Source organism: Chenopodium album, chromosome 3 (genome assembly GCF_948465745.1).
Source record: "Chenopodium album chromosome 3, dcCheAlbu1.1, whole genome shotgun sequence".
Classification (NCBI taxonomy): Eukaryota; Viridiplantae; Streptophyta; class Magnoliopsida; order Caryophyllales; family Amaranthaceae; genus Chenopodium; species Chenopodium album.
In genome coordinates, this window is record NC_137836.1 from 50,890,492 (window position 1) to 50,917,335 (window position 26,844).

A 26,844-nucleotide genomic window follows, 5' to 3' on the forward strand; every position below is an offset into this window, starting at 1 on the left:
CCAAATGTCCAGCCATTGGACTGGCAGCTTCGTCTGCTGCGCCAGGGTGAACAACCTTCTGCGTTCACTCGGGAGATAACCGAGGCGGCTCAGCCGGCCAAGGTTAAGAATGTGTTGATTGGTACATATGATGGTACCACCAATCCGGAAGACCACCTCATGACTTACACCAACCTCATGTATCTGCAGGGGTTAGATGATGCCACTTGGTGTCGATGCTTCCCGGCTACATTGAAGGGCATTGCCCAACAATGGTTTGGCAACCTGCCAGCCGGGTCCATAGACAGCTTCAAGAAGCTTGCCTTCCTGTTTGCTTCCAACTTCTCAATGAACATCCCTGCTAAGAAAACAAGCCTTGATTTGAGCATTGTTAAGCAGGGAGAGAGAGAAGGGCTGCGCTCATATGTCAGGCGGTTCAACCTGATCAGAATTCAGATTCAGGGGCTGTCTGATGAGGTAGCCTTTACAGACTTTTTTAAAGGTCTGAGAGACGGGTCGACCTTTAAGTTCGACCTAGTCAGAAAAGGGGCTTTCACCCTACAGGCGGCCCTGAGGGAGGCGGAAAGCTATATTCAAGCTACCGACCTCTGCTCGCCTGGTAGCCAGTCGGACTCTAAGAAGTCCGACAAACAGAAAGACAGCCGGTCAGCTCAGCCGGCCAAAAACAAAGAAGAGAGCAAGAAAAGAAAAGAAGTCTGGGCGGTTACTGACTCTGACCAGCCGTCCCAGAAGAAAAAAAAAGAATTTAAACCGTACGTCCCCAAGTACGAGTTTAATAAAGACTGCAACTCCATCCTCATGGAGGTAAAGGACCGGCTGTCCATTGAGAAGCCGAATCCTATGAAGAGTTCTGTCCAGTCACGGAACAAAAATAAATTTTGTCAGTTCCATGAGGAAGTTGGCCATGACACCAACGACTGCTTTAGTCTTCAGCGGGCGTTGGACCGTCTGGATGACAAAGGGCTGCTAAAGTCCTACATTTCTAAGTCCCCAGCCGGGGAAAAAAAGAAAAACAAGGGTCAGTCCTGCAGCAATCTTGTGGACTATAAGTGATTTCCCAGCCTATGGTATGCTTTCTGGATGGGCAACACCTGGTAAAAAAGCATGTCCATATTGCTTGAACAAATCAAAAGCTTTTTGTCTTGAACATGGTGGTAAAATGTCTTGGTTTGATTGTCACCGACAATTTCTTCCTCCCGAACATCCTTTTCGAAACAACAAAATTGCTTTTTGTAAGAACAAGGTTGAAAAGGGGACACCACCTCACATAATGTCCGGCGATGAGCTATGGCAACAAGTTCAACACTTTGCTAAGGCAACAGATGGACCAAAAGCTCTTGCAAGCTTGAAAAAGAAGAAACTAGGTAGGTTTAAGCAAAGCGTTCTTTGGGAGCTACCGTACTGGAAGACTCTTCTCCTCCGCCACAACCTCGATGTGATGCATATTGAAAAGAATTTCTTTGACCAACTAATTCACATAGTGATGGATGTGAAAAAACATACTTCAGACACAGTAGCATCTAGAAATGGCATTGCCAAATATTGGAAACGACCACAACTACATGTGACGGAGGATGCGAGAAGCAAAGACACTTTGCCGAAAGCCCCATTCTCACTCGACAAGGCTCAAAAGAAAGTGTTATGCGAGTGGGTAAGGAACTTGAAATTTCCCGATGGTTATGCTTCTAATTTGAGTAGATGTGTAGATTTACAATCATGTAAGCTTCATGGTTTAAAGAGCCACGACTATCATGTCTTCATGGAGAGATTGTTGCCAGTTGCTTTGAAGGAATTGCTCCCGGTCCATGTTTGGAAAGCTATTACTGAGATTAGTCTTTTCTTCCGTGATCTTTGTTGTTCCACCATCAAATTGAGTGATATGGAAAGATTGGAACATAACATTGCAGAAATTCTTTGTAAGCTCGAGAAGATATTTCCGCCAACGTTCTTCAACTCTATGGAACACTTACCAGTTCACTTGCCTTATGAAGCTAGGTTATGTGGTCCTGTCCAATATCGTTGGATGTATCCATTTGAGAGGTTTAAGCTCCTACAAACTCATAGCTGCCATTTTCGTTTATACACCTATAGTTGTTTGCATAACATATAACTTATTCAATATTTTTTATTATAGGTTCCTTAATCATTTGAAACGTAAAATTGGCAATAAGGCTCGTGTGGAAGGTTCAATACGCAATGCTTATCTAACGGAAGAGATAGGGTACTTTTGCTCTAACTACTTCCAACAAGGAGTGGATACCAAAACACGGGACTTAGGTCGAAATGTTCATGAGGATGTTGAAAGCACTTTGGATGATAGTGTTCCAGAACTGTTTAGGGTTGATCATGGACATGCTTCTACTGGTGGAGTTCATCGTTATTTGGATAAAAAAGAACTACAACGTGCTCATTTATATGTTTTGGGAAATAGCGGTATTCTGGAACCATATGAGAGGTATTAAATTTGTAAATTATCACAGTCACTAGGATTTCATTGAATTTTACATCGTATCCATTGTCGACCACCTTCATTAATACTCTTTCTTTGGTTATATGGAAGGGGGTTTGAGGACCACATTGTTCAAATGCAACCCACTATTCGCAAAGAAGATGTGTGGATTAAACATGAAGCTGAATTCCTCGAGTGGTTTAGGTTGAAAGTGAGTATGATACGCATTTGACATCTAACACGTTTTCTTACTTTGTTTCTATAACTTCACGACTAATATCAATTTATTAATATAATTATGCCATATGAGCAGGTGATTCAAGAAAAGCCAAATGATGAAATATTGTTTGCTTTGGCTATGGGCCCATCTAAGCGAGTGCGTACTTGGAGCCAATTCTATGTGAATGGAGAAATTCCAAACTTATGGCCATGGAAAACATAAGTCAACAATGAATTATGGAGTAAGCATATCCAATGAAGATGGTGGTGATTATTTTGGTTTTCTAGAGGATATCATCGAGTTGGAGTTCACTGGTGCCCTACGGACTTATAAGACTGTTCTTTTCAAGTGCAGTTGGATGGATTCCACTAGGGGTATGAACATTGATCAATACAAGCTTGTAGAAGTCAATCATACCAAAAAATACCCCAAGTACGATCCATTTGTGCTTTCTTACCAAGCAAACCAAGTCTACTATGCACCTTACCCAAGTCTGAAAAGAGATAAGGCTCAATGGTGGGATGTGTTCAAGAAAAAGGCGAGGTCTGTTGTTGATGCACCAGTTGACGAAGACTTTCTACAAGAAACCAGTGCGGACATTCCAACTCTTTGTGCTCCGGATGACATTCCAAACTATGAAGGTGATGAAGAAGGTTTTGAAGATTCGGATACTGAAAATGAAGTGTTGCCCGATGCCCCTCTAGACGAGTCCAGTTTCGAATCTACTGATAGTGAGGACGAGGATGAGGATGACGGATTTTGGGATGACGATACCGATGATGATCTTAGTGCTGATGGGGAGGACGATTCAACTGAGATTTAGGAGATTGATTGTAACCTTGTTTTGACTTTTTAATTATGTAATCTTAATGGATTTCAATTTATTTTAAAAGACCATCCTAGTTTCAATGTGATATACTTGTGTAAATATGTTATTATTTATATTTTGCAAAGCCAAGGTTATGTGTGACAGTACCTTATAGATCGTGATATAACATGGCTATATGATTTTTACCGATGTTCATAATGTTTTTCTTATTGTAGGTTGTCATGGCCGGTGGTGGTCGTCGGAAGTTGGGACATGCCACACCGAGAGAATTGTTTCCGTCGACAAGCCATGCAAATACGGAAACTTCTCAGGAAGTTACCCCATCCCCTGAGCTAGGTGTAGGCGGTTCTAGGACATCTACTCAGGTTCCTGAGACGCAAGACGGTAACTCTCCCATGGGTGAGGTTCCTACCCCCGTTGGGATAAGGACTTTTGCACCCGACGGGGTTATGGTAAGTTACTCATGGTTATCTTAATTTGCATTCCAACTTGAACAATCTTGGTTAGATTTGTATGTAATGACTTCATTTGTATGCTTATTGGTACAAAGGTTCGATGATAACACCGTGAGCACCTCCATTACAAATATTTTTCAAGCAAATTGGCGCGAACCATGGCTTAACTATGAAATGGTTGACAAGGATACTAAGACCCACTGGTGGAACTCGTTTACGGTATTATAAAACCCCCAAGTTTAGTTTACTCGTCTAACTTTGTTGTTTTTTGGTTACTTATTACAATAAATTATTATACATTTTATTTTTCTTGTTTGCAGAAACAATACCTTTGGAATGCTGATCTTAATGCCCTCGTGAAGAAGAAGTATGAAAAGAAGGCACATAAGAGGCTGAAAGAGATTACATACAATGTTTCGGTCAGAAACAAGGCAGTTCCAGTATGGATGGGAGAGGCTATGTTAGAGCAAATTATGGCGAAAAGAAAGGATCCGGTATTTCTGGAGAGGTCAGAAAAAGCGAAGAAGAACAGGAGGGGCGGCTCCCTGTCTAATCCAATTGAGCTGTCACACTTTTAAGGTTCTATCTCTGCATCAAAGCATGCAAAGAAAATGGTAATACTTAATGGTATATAATGATACTGATATGTTTTAGTAGTTACATACACTAAACATTTATGGAGTTATTTGATTTGTGCAGGCTCAGAAAGCCGGTGGAGTGCTTACAACTGCTCCGGAGGTGTTCCTAAAGACACATTTCAAGGAAGTTCCAGGAAAAGGAAAAGTTGCGGCTAACAAGAGGGCACAACGAATCTCGGTAACACATCTAACTTTGGAAACTAATGAAATTATTTTTTAAGGAAGCATGCAAAACATAGGCACTTATACTTGTGATTTGAAATTTGAGGAACCTATAACCTTGTAAATGCTTGAAAATGTCTATGATTAACCAATTTGAACCTATAAACATGTTTATTATTGTAGGCGTCGTTCGAAGTGCGCCTACGTAAAAGCATGTTGTGAATATGCTTGGCACTCATAGGAAGTAGGAATTGACATATACGATTAGGGACAAGGAAAGTAGGGAGCCGCCAACAAGTTTTTAAGGAACTTGTAAACCATTCACGGATCATTTAAGGCAACCACAAATAAAGGCACAACGATAGGCAACAACGATTGACCCGTGAAGGTTACACCCCATTCATAATCCATGAGATTACTAACTCCATATGGTTCGGAACCACGAAAGGAGGATCGGGGATGATGGTACGAAGTGAGTCATGGAGTCACATTCGCCCGTATTGGCCTCTACTCGATTCTTATATTGAAAAGCATTCCTGTGATCTAAAAGGCATACAAACAATAATTCAATTCGCTCCTAGACTATTATTTAACTAAATTGGTTTAATATTAATGCACACATAATTCTAAAATATTGGTGATCACTTCAATTAATGATAAGATTAAAAGGATCCTAAACCGGTTGTCCAAATTATCTTATTAGGCGTGATTTTCAATTACATATTCCCTTTAACATGCAATATGGTGATCAAAATAAATATAATATTAATATTAAAAACCAATTTAATCACAATTCCAACAACATAAAATCGTTACAAAAATAATAGAAATAAAAGGAGCATGATCCTTACTTCGATTCTGTTTGTTTGCAACTACAAAATAATAAACGAGTTAGTAACTTCAAGGAAATAATAAAACGATAACTAAATTAAAATAAATAAAATAAAGTTGATTTTGGGGCCAAACCCTCAAACAGTTCTACCTTTCACGCCTTGGTTTAAGGACAAAACCTCGAGTAAAATATGGACTCCTTTGAGTACTTGAAGAAGGAATTTTGAAGTAGAAAAGGGGTAGGGTAGTGTTTAGGCTAAAGCATAGAAGAGAGAAAATTAAATTAGAGAATTACTCCCTGCCCCGTACATCATAAATGACGGGGTATTTATAGGGAAAATGTGCTGAGGGAGCACACGGAACCCTAAAATGATAAAAACCCTAAAAAAGTATCCCGTGACACGGTCAGACTGTACCGTGACACGGTCAGACTGTACCATCAGACGGTACACATTCCCGTGACACGATACAGTTTTGGAGTGACGCGGGAAATTTTCAGAAAACGAGATGAAAAACGCGTTAAGGGTTTACGCGGAAAGGACACGGAACGTCCCGTGTCACGGCAGACCTCCCGTGTCACGGGAAGTCCCACCGTCAGACGGGAAAGATTCCCGTGACACGGTGGCAGTCTGTCGTGGCGCGGGAACTTCCAGTCCATTTTTTCGTCTAAATTCATTTTTAACCCTTATTTCTTTCGACTTTTTAAGTGCCGATTGATAATTTCGGGCTTTTTTCTGACTTTTATTATTCGGGCTAAAATAAGAAAATAATTAAATAAAAATAAATACAGGGTTTGGGCCAAAAATAAATAATAATAAAAAGGTTTGGGCTTAAAAATAATTAATAAGTTTGGGCTGAAATTAAAACTATGCTTTTACCAAACAACAAGAATAATCCATGGACCGTTCAAAATTATGGATTTAATAAAATACGATTTTTTAAACACTCTCGGGATTAAATACTAAACCCGACCAATAGTGGCGGTGAAAGGTTGTTCATCATCGGGTTTGGTTTTGGGGAGACATTTTTAGGTGTCTACAGAAGCCCCCACTTTGACTGAGTTTGTAGAAACGTTCTGCGATCCTAAATCATTCTGTATACGCCGATACCTGCAGAAAAATGTTAGTTCTACAGATAAAAGAGTAAAGGGATAGAATGCGTATCTGACACCAGTTTATCGGTGACAAATGAGTTTGGTATTTTCCTATGTTTGAAGGAATCCACCGGATGACGTTTGTTGAAATTCTTTCCATGCTTGAGGAAAGCCGACTGAAGAGTTTGGTAGCTTTCTAAGCCTGAAGAAAGCTACCGGATAATACTTTCCATGCCTGAGGAAAGTCGACAAACGAATTTGGTGTCATTCTATGCTTGAAGAATTCCACCGATAATGCCTTCCATGCTTGAGGAAAGCCGACAAAAGAATTTGGCGGTTTTCTATACTTGAAGAAAAATCCACCGATAACGCTTTCCAAGATTGAGGAAAGCCGACTTGGCGGTTTTCTATACTTAAAGAAAAATCCACCGATAATGTTTTCCAAGCCTGAGAAAGCCGACTTGGCGGTTTTCTATACTTGAAGAAAAATCCACCGATAACGCTTTCCAAGCCTGAGGAAAGCCGACTTGGCGGTTTTCTATACTTGAAGAAAAATCCACCGATAACACTCTCCAAGCCTGAGGAAAGTCGACTGATGAATATGGTGTCATTCTATGCTTGAAGAATTCCACCGATAATGCCTTCCATGCTTGAGGAAAGCCAATTTGGCGGTTTTCTATACTTGAAGAAAAATCCACCGGATAATACTTTCCATGCTTGAGGAAAGTCGAAAGATGATGAGATTGCAAGTCTCTGTGTATCGAGAACCTTGCGTCATGAAATGATGGTGGTCCGCTTGTCCCCGGACGTGGGCTGTAGATGGTCCGCTTGTCCCCAGACGTGGGTTGTAGATGGTCCGCTTGTCCCCGGACGTGGGTTGTAGATAAGACTTGCAAAAATAAATTTGCCAATGGACTCGTATATACTTTGATTGACTTGACCACTAACTTGACCAAGTTTGACTTGATGTGACATGACATGTGTATGACTTGTGAGTGTGTGTGTGTGTGTGTATATGTGTGTGTGCAGACACAAGCAAACGAAGATGCAAAATCAAAAATTTTCCGTCAATTTTTGTCATGAGTGGAGGGTACCGACTTTCTCCCGAAAAAGAAAGATGTGAAAACTGACCTTTTATTTTCGAACTTCCTTCGATGAAAACTTGGAAAAAGTTTTTTGAACTTCCCCAAAATAAAATAATGAAAAGGGAGAGAAGTTTTGAACTTCCTCCTTGAGCAAGACGAAATGAATCGTATGGATTGAATTGTTTGTCCTGAAAATAATGTATGCATGATGCATGTTCTTAGGCCAGGAGTCTAAGGACAATTACATCATGTGACACGATAGATGAATGAACTTAAGTCATGGAGCTAAGCATCATATATGGTGTAAAGAAGCGATTTTGAACGTCACTTAGGTCTAGAAGCTAAGCACGTATAGTGATTATTGCATAATGATCGTTGCTTAGGTCAAGGAGCTAAGCACGATATGCTTTGTATGATTAAAAATCATTGATATATAAATGTTTCTTAGCACATTATGCGAAACAATGAACATTGCTCAGGTCAGGAAGCTAAGCAAGTATACAATGTTTCTTCCACTGAATGTTGTCTTTAAATATGATGAAACATGCACAGTGTTGAAACAAGATTTCATGATAAAGGGCTCTTAAAGGGAAGGATGATTGATATGGATATGGATGTGTGAGTGAAGTGTGTGAATGTGATACTAAGGCTGGCTGCAAGGGTTATAGCGATGGAAAGAGATGTGAGAAGAGTTAAAGATGATGACTCTTCAGGCTGGGTAAGCTAATGTGATTTGGGTTCAAGCCCCCAAGTCTAGCTCTAAATGGGTAGGGATAAGCATTGGATATTCTTTGACTCGATCATGCATGGATATGAATATGAATGTGGCCGCACCTCGATGTGAGGTTGCCTACGTATCCGTTAGGAATCAGGCCGAACGTAGCTCTAACCGAACTTTGCACAAGTGTATGTACACCTCAAAGAGGTCTTTCAAGGGTTGTAATGTGGTTAAGTTGATGGTTTAAGGAAGAAAAGGGTAAAAGGCTCAAGACCCGAGAGAATCCCCAAGATGTGTAATTTTGAATTTTGCAAGTTTATTTTCAACACATTTTTTTTTTTGCTTTGAACTTTTTTTTTTTTCATTCTTTTGAATCAATGTAGGCAATCTCAGATCATGCGGTCCATCACTCACTTATCATTCATGTTTTTTAGGCACGGTACCGAGCACTCGATGAGAGACGCAATTTGAGACGTGTTCATATCAAAGACATTGGAACACTTGCCTTTAGACATTGTTTTATTGTTGCTTTGCTGCTTTCTTTTTTTTTTTTTTACTTGCTTTTTGAATGTTATACAATTACACATCTTCAAATCCCAGGGTTAAGTGAATGTGGGTTGAAGAAATGAAGGCCAAACGTTAGACGAGGCTCAAAATGGTTGATGAAGAAATGGAATGTGATTGAACGGTTAACAGGGAATGACATGGTTGCAAAGGTGCCTCAAGTCATTGGTGTACATTGGGTTTAGTTCGGTAATTGATTTTTTTTTTATTGAGAATGAATGAATGAATGAAAAATTCTATGATCGAGATGTAAAGGAAAATTGCTCATTTTATTAATGGAAAAGGTGAACGAAACACATGAAACATATAAAAAAATTCAAAGTGGAAAACCTATGCTAGACATGAATGGGGGAATGGAGAAGAATGATAAAGAAAGAAATCATGAAATCTTGCACGAAGGATCTGTGTGCATTGTATTCATTACTTCTTGCCGCCTGGAGGGACAGGAAGTTTGTTTGCATCCATCAAGTCTTGAATGACGTCCTTAAAATTCCAACATTGCTCCGTAGTGTGGCCCCTTCCTTAATGGTACTTGCAATGGGCATTGGGATTCCATTTGGCGCTCCTTTCTTCAGGTTTTGGCTCTGGAAATGGCCCAATAGGTGTGATCAAGCCTTGACCGTAAAGGCGATCAAAGGCCGCATCATAAGTCATTCCTAAATGAGTGTAAGTTCTTTTCTTCTTGGGCAATGGAGCATCAAGAGCTAACACTTCATTGATATCAACTCGGCTTATATTGTTGGTAGTATTTTCGTGCTTAGAAGACGAAGAAGAAGGATGGTCGTTCTTCTTGTTTTTCCAAGTGTCATTATTGTTACTACCAACAGTCTTTATTAGCTCATCCTCGATATTGATGCCGATGTCGTATACAGCTTCGAAAGTGTCCAGTGGAAGAAATTTGAGATGTTCCCTATATTTATGAGTCAGATTTTGAATAAAGAGGCGAACCATCTCTCTTTCTTTGGGAGGATCTACCAAGAGTGAAGTTGTTTCCCTACACCTGTTCAGGTAAGTGGTGAAGCCTTCATTCTCTTTCTGTTTGAGAATGGAGAGTTCACGTTCAGAAGTTTTGGTTTGAATGTTACACTTGTAACGATTCATGAAACTGTCGGTGACATCTTGCCAAGTCTCAGTATGCTTGGCATCTAAGGAATAAAACCATTGTTGGCAAGCATGTTCTAAGGAGAGAGGGAACACCGTAGGGAAGAGTGTAACGTTTAATCCCTTAAGAGCCATGGTTGCAGAGAGCGCCTTCAAATGGAATATTGGATTGTCAGTAGGCTTGAACTTTGGAATATCAGCAGTGGAGAACTTTTCAGGGAGTCTGTCCTTCACATCCAAAGGAGTGGGAGGCCGTTCCACATAAGTGAAATCCTCAGAGATCTTACTCATTTGTTCCTTCAGTTTGTCAAGGGTGGAAACAGTGACCTTGTTTTGTTCCATGGTAGTGACCCTAGTGGTAAGGGTTTGCATCATGGAAGACAGTGCCTCAATGGATTTGTTGATGTTCTCAATGTCTTCTTTAGTGGTCATTGAAAGGTGATGAGTTACGGAGATGACAAAGTTCTCTTTGAACTCCTATTAGATCTGAGAGATTGTTGCGGTAATGGCTCGAACCGTATTGATCTATCCCTGTTCCTTGACCAAGTACTGTGAAATAAAATAATTCACTTAATTGTTTGACTCATTGCTCAAGATAGGAAAGGAAGGAAAAAAATAGACATTTGAAAACAGGTGAGAAAACTCCACTCATTTTTTATTATGACGAAAAAAGGGTGCATGAACCTAATATATGATCATAAACGACCTGGTGCACGACTCGAGTCGGAACATAAAGAAAGTGTGTGGACTATACTTGACTCGTGAGTGACTAAGTGATGTTATAAGACTCGTGGTATGATCGTATGGCTAGACATGTGAACAATAACCAAAATGATTGACGCGAGGACCAAATTAACAAGGAAGACTTGACTGACGCTTTCTTTTCTTTTTTTTTTTTTTTTTTTTGCCGTGACACGGGAACTTCTCCCGTCGGACGGGATAAAATCCCGTGTCACGGGAATATTTTACATGTTTTTTTTTTTTTTTTTTTGCCGTGACATGGGAACTTCTCCCGTCATACGGGATAAACTCCCGTGTCACGGGAATATTTTACATGTTTTTTTTATTTTTTTTTTTTGCCGTGACACGGGAACTTCTCCTGTCAGACGGGATAAAATCCCGTCTCACGGGAATATTTTACATGTTTTTTTTTTTACAGGTCCACCGTGCCACGGTGGACTGTGCCGTGACACGGTGGACAGTCCTGTGTCGCGGCAACCATTCCCGTGCCACGGTGGATGCTGACGTGGCACGGGATTTTTTTTTTTTTTTTTTTTTTAAAAAAAAAAACTATAATGTTGAAATTCTACTTATTTATTTTTAAAGGGAGGATACCATCCGACTTACTCTAAAAAAAAACGACACAAAAACAAGACTTTCCTAAAATACGGTCAAAAAAGTGGTGCACGACTTAAAGCAAAAAAGTGTGTGAACACGACATGTGAGTGATTAAGTGAGGTTATGGACGCGTGTTTTGACCGTAAAACTAGACACGACACAAAACTGGACACAGCATTCGCACAAAAATCGAAAAAAGGACGGACCGGACACTTTTCTGGGCACCGTGTCACGGTACAGACTGTCGTGACACGGTGCAGTCTGCCGTCAGACGGTAGACAGCCCCGTGTCACGGTACTGTTCACCGTGGCGCTACAGAACATGTCGTGACACGGTGCGCAGTTCCAGGTCAGTTTTGTGATTTTTCCAGATTTTAACCGATCTTAGATCCGTACTAATTACTATGTGAGAATAAGAACCCTCGGTCATGGGTTAGACAAAAGAGCAACACATGAAGGTTAGAACCAAACAACCACATAGCATTTAGGCACGATGATGTAAAAAAAGTTCGCAACCTAAAGTCAAGATCTATGTTCAACTATTGGTCAAGCTTTGGGTGTCAAAAGGGTACCATGGTTAAGAGTTTGGACGCGTTAGCAAGGCAGCCTCCCTTGAGGGTGTATGCCAACGGGCGGCTCCGCGAGTTCGTGATGAAATCAAACTCGACTCCATGGTTTGGGTGGATTTAATAACTCGGATGAACCCTTATTGCCATGAGCGTTTTTGGGTCGATAGAGCTTAAATCCCCCGGGGCTAAGACGCATGTAGAACACATACGTTTTTTCAGAAAAATCGAAGGAAGTCGACTGTGAGGAAAGAAAATAGGCCACCGGACTGATTTTAGGACTGCCGTGACACGGCAAAAATTCCCGTGTCACGGTACTGTGCACCGTCAGACGGTGCACTGTACCGTGACACGGCAGATTCTTCCGTGGCACGGCAGTCAGAAGATCTGACTGGTGCTCTGTTTTCCTTCGCGCGCAACCAAGTTATCCAATTTTTCCTACGGGACAGACCTGAATGCGACGTTAAAACGTCTATGCAGATGCAAAAATGCCAAATTAATCACAGGAATATTTTTTCAAGAATCTTTCAAGTCTCATCCACTCATCTTAATTAAATACCGATCACTCAAATCAATAAATAATTAAGAATCCTCCCCAGTGGAGTCGCCAAATTGTAAGCATCGTTCGAAGTGCGCCTACGTAAAAGCATGTTGTGAATATGCTTGGCACTCATAGGAAGTAGGAATTGACATATACGATTGGGACAAGGAAAGTAGGGAGCCGCCAACAAGTTTTTAAGGAACTTGTAAACCGTTCACAGATCATTTAAGGCAACCACGAATAAAGGGACAACGATAGGCAACAACGATTTACCCGTGAAGGTTACACCCCATTCATAATCCATGAGATTACTAACTCCATATGGTTCGGAACCACGAAAGGAGGATCGGGGATGATGGTACGAAGTGAGTCATGGAGTCACATTCGCCCGTATTGGCCTCTACTCGATTCTTATATTGAAAAGCATTCCTGTGATCTAAAAGGCATACAAACAATAATTCAATTCGCTCCTAGACTATTATTTAACTAAATTGGTTTAATATTAATGCACACATAATTCTAAAATATTGGTGATCACTTCAATTAATAATAAGATTAAAAGGATCCTAAACCGGTTGTCCAAATTATCTTATTAGGCGTGATTTTCAATTACATATTCCCTTTAACATGCAATATGGTGATCAAAATAAATATAATATTAATATTAAAAACCAATTTAATCACAATTCCAACAACATAAAATCGTTAGAAAAATAATAGAAATAAAAGGAGCATGATCCTTACTTCGATTCTGTTTGTTTGCAACTACAAAATAATAAACGAGTTAGTAACTTCAAGGAAATAATAAAACGATAACTAAATTAAAATAAATAAAATAAAGTTGATTTTGGGGCCAAACCCTCAAACAGTTCTACCTTTCACGCCTTGGTTTAAGGACAAAACCTCGAGTAAAATATGGACTCCTTTGAGTACTTGAAGAAGGAATTTTGAAGTAGAAAAGGGGTAGGGTAGTGTTTAGGCTAAAGCATAGAAGAGAGAAAATTAAATTAGAGAATTACTCCCTGCCCCGTACATCAGAAATGAGGGGGTATTTATAGGGAAAATGTGCTGAGGGAGCACACGGAACCCTAAAATGATAAAAACCCTACAAAAGAATCCCGTGACACGGTCAGACTGTACCGAGACACGGTCAGACTGTACCGTCAGACAGTACACATTCCCGTGACACGGTATAGTTTTGGAGTGACGCGGGAAATTTTCAGAAAACGAGATGAAAAACGCGTTAAGGGTTTACGCAGAAAGGACACGGAACGTCCCGTGTCACGGCAGACCTCCCGTGTCACGGGAAGTCCCACCGTCAGACGGGAAAGATTCCCGTGACACGATGGCAGTCTATCGTGGCGCGGGAACTTCCAGTCCATTTTTCCGTCTAAATTCATTTTTAACCCTAATTTATTTCGGCTTTTTAAGTGCCAATTGATAATTTCGGGCTTTTTTCTGACTTTTATTATTCGGGCTAAAATAAGAAAATAATTAAATAAAAATAAATAAAGGGTTTGGGCCAAAAATAAATAATAATAAAAAGATTTGGGCTTAAAAATAATTAATAAGTTTGGGCTGAAATTAAAACTATGCTTTTACCAAACAACAAGACTAATCCATGGACCGTTCAAAAGTATGGATTTAATAAAATACGATTTTTTAAGCACTCTCGAGATTAAATACTAAACCCGACCAATAGTGGGGAGACATTTTTAGGTGTCTACAATTATGCTAAATATGAGTTGTTTGATTGATAAAATCTTAGAATATAGCAAAAACAAAGAAAATGGGTAAGTTCGAAGGTCATTTAAGCCATTTTATCCTACTCATAAACCTATAGCCTTGAATATGCATGAAAATGTGTACGTTTTTGCAATTTGAACCTATAAACATGTTTACTATGCTAAATATGAGTTGTTTGATTGATAAAATCTTAGAATATAGCAAAAACAAAGAAAATGGGTAAGTTAGAAGGTCATTTAAGCCATTTTTTCCTACTTATGAAACTATAGCCTTGAATATGTATGAAAATGTGTAAGTTTTTGCAATTTAAACCTATAAACATGTTTATTATGCTAAATACGAGTTGTTAGATTGATAAAATATTATAATATATCAAAAACAAAGAAAACAGGTAAGTTAGAAGGTCATTTATGCCATTTTAGCCTAGTCATGAACCTATAGCCATGAATACGCTAGAAAATGTGTAATTTTTTGCAATTTGAACCTATAAACATGTTTACTATGCTAAATACGAGTTGTTTGATTGATAAAATCTTATAATATAGCAAAAACAAAGAAAATGGGTAAGTTAGAAGGTCATTTTTGCCTATTTAGCCTAGTCATGAACCTATAGCCATGAATATGCTAGAAAATGTGTAAGTTTTTGCCATTTGAACCTATAAACATGTTAACTATGCTAAATATGAGTTGTTTGATTGATAAATCTTAGAATATAGCAAAAACAAAGAAAATGGGTAAGTTAGAAGGTCATTTATGCCATTTTAGCCTAGTCATGAACCAATAGCCTTGAATATGCATGAATATGTTTAAGTTTTTGCAATTTGAACCTATAAACATGTTTACTATGCTATATATGAGTTGTTTGATTGATAAAATCTTAGAATATAGCAAAAACAAAGAAAATGGGTAAGTTAGAAGGTCATTTAAGCCATTTTATCCTACTCATGAACCTATAGCCTTGAATATGCATGAAAATGTGTAAGTTTTTGCAATTTGAACCTATAAAAATGTTTATTATGCTAAATACAAGTTTTTAGATTGATAAAATCTTAGAATATAGCAAAAACAAAGAAAACAGGTAAGTTAGAAGGTCATTTATGCCATTTTAGCCTAGTCATGAACCTATAGCCATGAATACGCTAGAAAATGTGTAATTTTTTGCAATTTGAACCTATAAACATGTTTACTATGCTAAATACGAGTTGTTAGATTGATAAAATCTTAGAATATAGCAAAAACAAAGAAAACAGGTAAGTTAGAAGGTCATTTATGCCATTTTAGCCTAGTCATGAACCTATAGCCATGAATATGCTAGAAAATGTGTAAGTTTTTGCAATTTGAACCTATAAACATGTTTACTATGCTAAATATGAGTTGTTTGATTGATAAAATCTTAGAATATAGCAAAAACAAAGAAAACAGGTAAGTTAGAAGGTCATTTATGCCATTTTAGCCTAGTCATGAACCTATAGCCATGAATACGCTAGAAAATGTTTAAGTTTTTGCAATTTGAACCTATAAACATGTTTATTATGCTAAATACAAGTTGTTAGATTGATAAAATCTTAGAATATAGCAAAAACAAAGAAAACAGGTAAGTTAGAAGGTCATTTATGCCATTTTAGCCTAGTCATGAACCTATAGCCATGAATACGCTAGAAAATGTGTAAGTTTTTGCAATTTGAACCTATAAACATGTTTATTATGCTAAATACGAGTTGTTAGATTGATAAAATCTTAGAATATAGCAAAAACAAAGAAAACAGGTAAGTTAGAAGGTCATTTATGCCATTTTAGCCTAGTCATGAACCTATAGCCATGAATACGCTAGAAAATGTGTAATTTTTTGCAATTTGAACCTATAAACATGTTTACTATGCTAAATACGAGTTTTTTGATTGATCAAATCTTAGAATATAGCAAAAACAAAGAAAATGGGTAAGTTAGAAGGTCATTTATGCCTATTTAGCCTAGTCATGAACCTTTAGCCATGAATATGCTAGAAAATGTGTAAGTTTTTGCCATTTGAACCTATAAACATGTTAACTATGCTAAATATCAGTTGTTTGATTGATAAAATATTAGAATATAGCAAAAACAAAGAAAATGGGTAAGTTAGAAGGTCATTTATGCCATTTTAGCCTAGTCATGAACCAATAGCCTTGAATATGCATGAATATGTGTAAGTTTTTGCAATTTGAACCTATAAAAATGTTTACTATGCTAAATATGAGTTGTTTGATTGATAAAATCTTAGAATATATCAAAAACAAAGAAAATGGGTAAGTTAGAAGGTCATTTAAGCCATTTTATCCTACTCATAAACCTATAGCCTTGAATATGCATGAAAATGTGTAAGTTTTTGCAATTTGAACCTATAAACATGTTTACTATGCTAAATATGAGTTGTTTGATTTATAAAATCTTAGAATATAGCAAAAACAAAGAAAATGGGTAAGTTAGAAGGTCATTTAAGCCATTTTTTCCTACTCATGAAACTATAGCCTTGAATATGTATGAAAATGTGTAAGTTTTTGCAATTTGAACCTATAAACATGTTTACTATGCTAAATACGAGTTGTTTGATTGATAAAATCTTATAATATAGCAAAAACAAAGAAAATGGGTAAGTTAGAAGGTCATTTTTGCCTATTTAGCCTAGTCATGAACCTATAGCCATGAATATGCTAGAAAATGTGTAAGTTTTTGCCATTTGAACCTATAAACATGTTAACTATGCTAAATATGAGTTGTTTGATTGATAAATCTTAGAATATAGCAAAAACAAAGAAAATGGGTAAGTTAGAAGGTCATTTATGCCATTTTAGCCTAGTCATGAACCAATAGCCTTGAATATGCATGAATATGTTTAAGTTTTTGCAATTTGAACCTATAAACATGTTTACTATGCTATATATGAGTTGTTTGATTGATAAAATCTTAGAATATAGCAAAAACAAAGAAAATGGGTAAGTTAGAAGGTCATTTAAGCCATTTTATCCTACTCATGAACCTATAGCCTTGAATATGCATGAAAATGTGTAAGTTTTTGCAATTTGAACCTATAAAAATGTTTATTATGCTAAATACAAGTTGTTAGATTGATAAAATCTTAGAATATAGCAAAAACAAAGAAAACAGGTAAGTTAGAAGGTCATTTATGCCATTTTAGCCTAGTCATGAACCTATAGCCATGAATACGCTAGAAAATGTGTAATTTTTTGCAATTTGAACCTATAAACATGTTTACTATGCTAAATACGAGTTGTTAGATTGATAAAATCTTAGAATATAGCAAAAACAAAGAAAACAGGTAAGTTAGAAGGTCATTTATGCCATTTTAGCCTAGTCATGAACCTATAGCCATGAATATGCTAGAAAATGTGTAAGTTTTTGCAATTTGAACCTATAAACATGTTTACTATGCTAAATATGAGTTGTTTGATTGATAAAATCTTAGAATATAGCAAAAACAAAGAAAACAGGTAAGTTAGAAGGTCATTTATGCCATTTTAGCCTAGTCATGAACCTATAGCCATGAATACGCTAGAAAATGTGTAAGTTTTTGCAATTTGAACCTATAAACATGTTTATTATGCTAAATACGAGTTGTTAGATTGATAAAATCTTAGAATATAACAAAAACAAAGAAAACAGGTAAGTTAGAAGGTCATTTATGCCATTTTAGCCTAGTCATGAACCTATAGCCATGAATACACTAGAAAATGTGTAAGTTTTTGCAATTTGAACCTATAAACATGTTTATTATGCTAAATACGAGTTGTTAGATTGATAAAATCTTAGAATATAGCAAAAACAAAGAAAACAGGTAAGTTAGAAGGTCATTTATGCCATTTTAGCCTAGTCATGAACCTATAGCCATGAATACGCTAGAAAATGTGTAATTTTTTGCAATTTGAACCTATAAACATGTTTACTATGCTAAATATGAGTTGTTTGATTGATAAAATCTTAGAATATAGCAAAAACAAAGAAAATGGGTAAGTTAGAAGGTCATTTAAGCCATTTTATCCTACTCATGAACCTATAGCCTTGAATATGCATGAAAATGTGTAAGTTTTTGCAATTTGAACCTATAAACATGTTTATTATGCTAAATACAAGTTGTTAGATTGATAAAATCTTAGAATATAGCAAAAACAAAGAAAACAGGTAAGTTAGAAGGTCATTTATGCCATTTTAGCCTAGTCATGAACCCATAGCCATGAAAACGCTAGAAAATGTGTAATTTTTTGCAATTTGAACCTATAAACATGTTTACTATGCTAAATACGAGTTGTTAGATTGATAAAATCTTAGAATATAGCAAAAACAAAGAAAACAGGTAAGTTAGAAGGTCATTTATGCCATTTTAGCCTAGTCATGAACCTATAGCCATGAATATGCTAGAAAATGTGTAAGTTTTTGCAATTTGAACCTATAAACATGTTTACTATGCTAAATATGAGTTGTTTGATTGATAAAATCTTAGAATATAGCAAAAACAAAGAAAACAGGTAAGTTAGAAGGTCATTTATGCCATTTTAGCCTAGTCATGAACCTATAGCCATGAATACGCTAGAAAATGTGTAAGTTTTTGCAATTTGAACCTATAAACATGTTTACTATGCTAAATATGAGTTGTTTGATTGATAAAATCTTAGAATATAGCAAAAACAAAGAAAACAGGTAAGTTAGAAGGTCATTTATGCCATTTTAGCCTAGTCATGAACCTATGGCCATGAATACGCTAGAAAATGTGTACGTTTTTTCAATTTGAACCTATAAACATGTTTATTATGCTAAATACGAGTTGTTAGATTGATAAAATCTTAGAATATAGCAAAAACAAAGAAAACAGGTAAGTTAGAAGGTCATTTATGCCATTTTAGCCTAGTCATGAACCTATAGCCATGAATACGCTAGAAAATGTGTAAGTTTTTGCAATTTGAACCTATAAACATGTTTATTATGCTAAATACGAGTTGTTAGATTGATAAAATCTTAGAATATAGCAAAAACAAAGAAAACAGGTAAGTTAGAAGGTCATTTATGCCATTTTAGCCTAGTCATGAACCTATAGCCATGAATACGCTAGAAAATGTGTAATTTTTTGCAATTTGAACCTATAAACATGTTTACTATGCTAAATACGAGTTTTTTGATTGATCAAATCTTAGAATATAGCAAAAACAAAGAAAATGGGTAAGTTAGAAGGTCATTTATGCCTATTTAGCCTAGTCATGAACCTTTAGCCATGAATATGCTAGAAAATGTGTAAGTTTTTGCCATTTGAACCTATAAACATGTTAACTATGCTAAATATCAGTTGTTTGATTGATAAAATATAAGAATATAGCAAAAACAAAGAAAATGGGTAAGTTAGAAGGTCATTTATGCCATTTTAGCCTAGTCATGAACCAATAGCCTTGAATATGCATGAATATGTGTAAGTTTTTGCAATTTGAACCTATAAAAATGTTTACTATGCTAAATATGAGTTGTTTGATTGATAAAATCTTAGAATATATCAAAATCAAAGAAAATGGGTAAGTTAGAAGGTCATTTAAGCCATTTTATCCTACTCATAAACCTATAGCCTTGAATATGCATGAAAATGTGTAAGTTTTTGCAATTTGAACCTATAAACATGTTTACTATGCTAAATATGAGTTGTTTGATTGATAAAATCTTAGAATATAGCAAAAACAAAGAAAATGGGTAAGTTAGAAGGTCATTTAAGCCATTTTTTCCTACTCATGAAACTATAGCCTTGAATATGTATGAAAATGTGTAAGTTTTTGCAATTTGAACCTATAAACATGTTTATTATGCTAAATACTAGTTGTTAGATTGATAAAATCTTAGAATATAGCAAAAACAAAGAAAACAGGTAAGTTAGAAGGTCATTTATGCCATTTTAGCCTAGTCATGAACCTATAGCCATGAATACGCTAGAAAATGTGTAATTTTTTGCAATTTGAACCTATAAACATGTTTACTATGCTAAATACGAGTTGTTTGATTGATAAAATCTTAGAATATAGCAAAAACAAAGAAAATGGGTAAGTTAGAAGGTCATTTTTGCCTATTTAGCCTAGTCATGAACCTATAGCCATGAATATGCTAGAAAATGTGTAAGTTTTTGCTATTTGAACCTATAAACATGTTAACTATGCTAAATATGAGTTGTTTGATTGATAAATCTTAGAATATAGCAAAAACAAAGAAAATGGGTAAGTTAGAAGGTCATTTATGCTATTTTAGCCTAGTCATGAACCAATAGCCTTGAATATGCATGAATATGTGTAAGTTTTTGCAATTTGAACCTATAAACATGTTTACTATGCTATATATGAGTTGTTTGATTGATAAAATCTTAGAATATAGCAAAAACAAAGAAAATGGGTAAGTTAGAAGGTCATTTAAGCCATTTTATCCTACTCATGAACCTATAGCCTTGAATATGCATGAAAATGTGTAAGTTTTTGCAATTTGAACCTATAAACATGTTTATTATGCTAAATACAAGTTGTTAGATTGATAAAATCTTAGAATATAGCAAAAACAAAGAAAACAGGTAAGTTAGAAGGTCATTTATGCCATTTTAGCCTAGTCATGAACCTATAGCCATGAATACGCTAAAAAATGTGTAATTTTTTGCAATTTGAACCTATAAACATGTTTACTATGCTAAATACGAGTTGTTAGATTGATAAAATCTTAGAATATAGCAAAAACAAAGAAAACAGGTAAGTTAGAAGGTCATTTATGCCATTTTAGCCTAGTCATGAACCTATAGCCATGAATATGCTAGAAAATGTGTAAGTTTTTGCAATTTGAACCTATAAACATGTTTACTATGCTAAATATGAGTTGTTTGATTGATAAAATCTTAGAATATAGCAAAAACAAAGAAAATGGGTAAGTAAGAAGGTCATTTAAGCCATTTTATCCTACTCATGAACCTATAGCCTTGAATATGCATGAAAATGTGTAAGTTTTTGCAATTTGAACCTATAAACATGTTTACTATGCTAAATATGAGTTGTTTGATTGATAAAATCTTAGAATATAGCAAAAACAAAGAAAATGGGTAAGTTAGAAGGTCATTTAAGCCATTTTATCCTACTCATGAACCTATAGCCTTCAATATGCATGAAAATGTGTAAGTTTTTGCAATTTGAACCTATAAACATGTTTATTATGCTAAATACGAGTTGTTAGATTGATAAAATCTTAGAATATAGCAAAAACAAAGAAAAGAGGTAAGTTAGAAGGTCATTTATGCCATTTTAGCCTAGTCATGAACCTATAGCCATGAATACGCTAGAAAATGTGTAATTTTTTGCAATTTGAACCTAAAAACATGTTTACTATGCTAAATACGAGTTGTTTGATTGATAAAATCTTAGAATATAGCAAAAACAAAGAAAATGGGTAAGTTAGAAGGTTACTTATGCCATTTTAGCCTAGTCATGAACCAATAGCCTTGAATATGCATGAATATGTGTAAGTTTTTGCAATTTGAACCTATAAACATGTTTACTATGCTATATATGAGTTGTTTGATTGATATAATCTTAGAATATAGCAAAATCAAAGAGAATGGGTAAGTTAGAAGGTCATTTAAGCCATTTTATCCTACTCATGAACCTATAGCCTTGAATATGCATGAAAATGTGCAAGTTTTTGCAATTTGAACCTATAAACATGTTTATTATGCTAAATACGAATTGTTAGATTGATAAAATCTTATAATATAGCAAAAACAAAGAAAACAGGTAAGTTAGAAGGTCATTTATGCCATTTTAGCCTAGTCATGAACCTATAACCATGAATACGCTAGAAAATGTGTAATTTTTTGCAATTTGAACCTATAAAAATGTTTACTATGCTAAATACGAGTTGTTTTATTGATAAAATCTTAGAATATAGCAAAAACAAAGAAAATGGGTAAGTTAGAAGGTCATTTATGCCTATTTAGCCTAGTCATGAACCTATAGCCATGAATATGCTAGAAAATGTGTAATTTTTTGCCATTTGAACCTATAAACATGTTAACTATGCTAAATATGAGTTGTTTGATTGATAAAATCTTAGAATATAGCAAAAACAAAGAAAATGGGTAAGTTAGAAGGTCATTTATGCCATTTTAGCCTAGTCATGAACCAATAGCCATGAATATGCATGAAAATGTGTAAGTTTTTGCAATTTGAACCTATATACATGTTTACTATGCTAAATATGAGCTGTTTGATTGATAAAATATTAGAATATAGCAAAAACAAAGAAAATGGGTAAGTTAGAAGGTCATTTAAGCCATTTTATCCTACTCATGAACCTATAGCCTTGAATATGCATGAAAATGTGTAAGTTTTCGCAATTTGAACCTATAAACATGTTTACTATGCTAAATACGAGTTGTTAGATTGATAAAATCCTAGAATATAGCAAAAACAAAGAAAACAGGTAAGTTAGAAGGTCATTTATGCCATTTTAGCCTAGTCATGAACCTATAGCCATTAATATGCTAGAAAATGTGTAAGTTTTTGCAATTTGAACCTATAAACATGTTTACTATGCTAAATAAGAGTTGTATGATTGATAAAATCTTAGAATATAGCAAACACAAAGAAAATGGGTAAGTTAGAAGGTCATTTATGCCATTTTAGCCTAGTCATGAACCTATAATCATGAATATGCTAGAAAATGTGTAAGTTTTTTGCAATTTGAACCTATAAAAATGTTTACTATGCTAAATATGAGTTGTTTGATTGATAAAATCTTATAATATAGCAAAAACAAAGAAAATGGGTAAGTTAGAAGGTCATTTATGCCATTTTAGCCTAGTCATGAACCTATAGCCATGAATATGCATGAAAATGTGTAAGTTTTTGCAATTTGAACCTATAAACATGTTTACTATGCTAAATACGAGTTGTTAGATTGATAAAATCCTAGAATATAGCAAAAACAAAGAAAACAGGTAAGTTAGAAGGTCATTTATGCCATTTTAGCCTAGTCATGAACCTATAGCCATTAATATGCTAGAAAATGTGTAAGTTTTTGCAATTTGAACCTATAAACATGTTTACTATGCTAAATAAGAGTTGTATGATTGATAAAATCTTAGAATATAGCAAACACAAAGAAAATGGGTAAGTTAGAAGGTCATTTATGCCATTTTAGCCTAGTCATGAACCTATAATCATGAATATGCTAGAAAATGTGTAAGTTTTTTGCAATTTGAACCTATAAAAATGTTTACTATGCTAAATATGAGTTGTTTGATTAATAAAATCTTATAATATAGCAAAAACAAAGAAAATGGGTAAGTTAGAAGGTTATTTATGCCATTTTAGCCTAGTCATGAACCTATAGCCATGAATATGCATGAAAATGTGTAAGTTTTTGCAATTTGAACCTATAAACATGTTTACTATAGAAAATATGAATTGTTTGATTGATAAAATCTTAGAATATAGCAAAAACAAAGAAAATGGGTAAGTTAGAAGGTCATTTAAGCCATTTTATCCTACTCATGAACCTATAGCCTTGAATATGCATGAAAATTTGTAAGTTTTTGCAATTTGAACCTATAAACATGTTTATTATGCTAAATACGAGTTGTTTAAATGATAAAATCTTAGAATATAGCAAAAACAAAGAAAACATGTAAGTTAAAAGGTCATTTATGCCATTTTAGCCTAGTCATGAACCTATAGCCATGAATATGCTAGAAAATGTGTAAGTTTTTGCAATTTGAACCTATAAACATGTTTATTATGCTAAATACGAGTTGTTTGATTGATAAAATCTTAGAATATAGCAAAAACAAAGAAAATGGGTAAGTTAGAAGGTCATTTATGCCATTTTAGCCTAGTCATGAACCTATAACCATGAATATGTTAGAAAATGTTTAAGTTTTTGCAATTTGAACCTGTAAAAATGTTTACTATGCTAAATATGAGTTGTTTGATTGATAAAATCTTAGAATGTAGCAAAAACAAAGAAAATGGGAAGTTATAAGGTTATTTAACCCATTTTATCCTACTCATGAACCTATAGCCTTGAATATGCATGAAAATGTGTAAGTTTTTGCAATTTGAACCTATAAACAAGTTTATTATGCTAAATACGAGTTTTTTGATTGATAAAATCTTAGAATATCTTAAAAACAAAGAAAACAGGTAAGTTAGAAGGTCATTTATGCCATTTTAGCCTAGTCATGAACCTATAGCCATGAATATGCTAGAAAATGTGTAAGTTTTTGCAATTTGAACCAATAAAAATGTTTACTATGCTAAATATGAGTTGTTTGATTGATAAAATCTTAGAATATAGCAAAACGAAGAAAATGGGTAAGTTAGAAGGTCATTTATGCCATTTTAGCCTAGTCATGAACCTATAGCCATGAATATGCTAGAAAATGTGTAAGTTTTTGCAATTTGAACCTATACACATGTTTACTATGCTAAATAAGAGTTGTTTGATTGATTAAATCTTAGAATATAGTAAAAACAAAGAAAATGGGTAAGTTAGAAGGTCAATTATGCCATTTTAGCCTAGTCATGAACCTATAGCCATGAATATGCTAGAAAATATGTAAGTTTTTGCAATTTGAACCTATAAAAATGTTTACTATGCTAAATATGAGTTGTTTGATTGATAAAATCTTAGAATATAGCAAAAACAAAGAAAATGGGTAAGTTAGAAGGTCATTCATGCCATTTTAGCCTAGTCATGAACCTATACCCATGAATACGCTAGAAAATGTGTAAGTTTTTGCAATTTGAACCTATAAACATGTTTACTATGCTAAATAAGAGTTGTTTGATTGATAAAATCTTATAATATAGCAAAAACAAAGAAAATGGGTAAGTTAGAAGGTCATTTATGCCATTTTAGCCTAGTCATGAACCTATAACCATGAATATGCTAGAAAATGTTTAAGTTTTTGCAATTTGAACCTATAAAAATGTTTACTATGCTAAATATGAGTTGTTTGATTGATAAAATCTTAGAATGTAGCAAAAACAAAGAAAATGGGAAGTTAGAAGGTTATTTAAGCCATTTTATCCTACTCATGAACCTATAGCCTTGAATATGCATGAAAATGTGTAAGTTTTTGCAATTTGAACCTATAAACATGTGTATTATGCTAAATACGAGTTTTTTGATTGATAAAATCATAGAATATAGCAAAAACAAAGAAAACAGGTAAGTTAGAAGGTCATTTATGCCATTTTAGCCTAGCCATGAATATGCTAGAAAATGTGTAAGTTTTTGCAATTTGAACCTTTAAAAATGTTTACTATGTTAAATATGAGTTGTTTGATTGATAAAATCTTAGAATATAGCAAAAACAAAGAAAATGGGTAAGTTAGAAGGTCATTTATGCCATTTTAGCCTAGTCATGAACCTATAGCCATGAATATGCTAGAAAATGTGTAAGTTTTTGCCATTTGAACCTATAAACATGTTTACTATGCTAAATATGAGTTGTTTGATTGATAAAATCTTAGAATATAGCAAAAACAAAGAAAATGGGTAAGTTAGAAGGTCATTTATGCCATTTTAGCCTAGTCATGAACCTATAGCCATGAATAAGCTAGAAAATGTGTAAGTTTTTGCCATTTGAACCTATAAACATGTTTACTATGCTAAATATGAGTTGTTTGATTGATAAAATCTTAGAATATAGCAAAAACAAAGAAAATGGGTAAGTTAGAAGGTCATTTATGCCATTTTAGCCTAGTCATGAACCTATAGCCATGAATATGCTAGAAAATGTGTAAGTTTTTGCAATTTGAACCTATAAAAATGTTTACTATGCTAAATATGAGTTGTTTGATTGATAAAATCTTAGAATATAGCAAAAACAAAGAAAATGGGTAAGTTAGAAGGTCATTTATGCCATTTTAGCCTAGTCATGAACCTATACCCATGAATACGCTAGAAAATGTGTAAGTTTTTGCAATTTGAACCTATAAACATGTTTACTATGCTAAATAAGAGTTGTTTGATTGATAAAATCTTAGAATATAGAAAAAACAAAGAAAATGGGTAAGTTAGAAGGTCATTTATGCCATTTTAGCCTAGTCATGAACCTATAACCATGAATATGCTAGAAAATGTTTAAGTTTTTGCAATTTGAACCTATAAAAATGTTTACTATGCTAAATATGAGTTGTTTGATTGATAAAATCTTAGAATGTAGCAAAAACAAAGAAAATGGGAAGTTAGAAGGTTATTTAAGCCATTTTATCCTACTCATGAACCTATAGCCTTGAATATGCATGAAAATGTGTAAGTTTTTGCAATTTGAACCTATAAACATGTTTATTATGCTAAATACGAGTTTTTTGATTGATAAAATCATAGAATATAGCAAAAACAAAGAAAACAGGTAAGTTAGAAGGTCATTTATGCCATTTTAGCCTAGTCATGAACCTATAGCCATGAATATGCTAGAAAATGTGTAAGTTTTTGCAATTTGAACCAAT

At 34.8% G+C, this 26,844-nt stretch overlaps 1 long non-coding RNA gene across 1 annotated transcript; it reads left to right on the forward strand.

The window, feature by feature from the left end:
• The first annotated feature begins 2,388 nt into the window (after positions 1-2,388).
• Positions 2,389-2,853, forward strand: LOC145613902 (uncharacterized). Its single transcript, XR_014107024.1, has 3 exons — positions 2,389-2,455; positions 2,561-2,664; positions 2,763-2,853. It is a non-coding gene; the product is annotated as an uncharacterized LOC145613902 (long non-coding RNA).
• The last annotated feature ends 23,991 nt before the right edge of the window (positions 2,854-26,844 follow it).